Source organism: Leptonychotes weddellii, unplaced genomic scaffold, assembly GCF_054177405.1.
Source record: "Leptonychotes weddellii isolate Sample4059 unplaced genomic scaffold, ASM5417740v2 HiC_scaffold_109832, whole genome shotgun sequence".
Lineage (NCBI taxonomy): Eukaryota > Metazoa > Chordata > Mammalia > Carnivora > Phocidae > Leptonychotes > Leptonychotes weddellii.
Window position 1 is genome coordinate 1 of NW_027687151.1, and position 365 is coordinate 365.

General features: G+C 69.3%; 1 pseudogene across 1 annotated transcript; it reads right to left on the minus strand.

The window, feature by feature from the left end:
• Nucleotides 1–6: 6 nt before the first annotated feature.
• On the minus strand, nt 7–362 carry LOC145718119 (hemoglobin subunit alpha-1/2 pseudogene; annotated as a pseudogene). The gene is made up of 2 exons (XR_014141594.1): nt 243–362; nt 7–113 (listed from the first exon to the last, which is right to left on the minus strand). The product of XR_014141594.1 is annotated as a hemoglobin subunit alpha-1/2 pseudogene (transcript).
• Between the last annotated feature and the right edge of the window lie 3 nt (nt 363–365).

Consider the following 365-nt stretch of genomic DNA (forward strand, 5'->3'; position numbering starts at 1 on the left):
GTCAACACGGTGCTCACGGCGCTGAAGAACTTGTCCAGGGAGGCGTGGACCGCAGGGGTGAAGTCCGCGGGGTGGTGGCAGGCCAGGGTCACCAGCAGGCAGTGGCTCAGGAGCTGCGGAGAGAAGGGACGTCAGCGGCCGCCCGCGCTCCACCTTCCGGAGCCCGGGGGCCGTCCGCCCTGCTAACAGGGCCCGCTGCGCCCTCCTGCCCCAGATCTCTCCGGGCCGGCCCGCGTGCTCACCTTGAAGTTGACGGGGTCCACACGCAGCTTGTACGCGTGCAGGTCGCTCAGAGCCGACAGGGCACCTGGCAGGTCATCTATGTGGGACACAGCGGTGGTCAGCGCGTCGGCCACCTTCTTGCC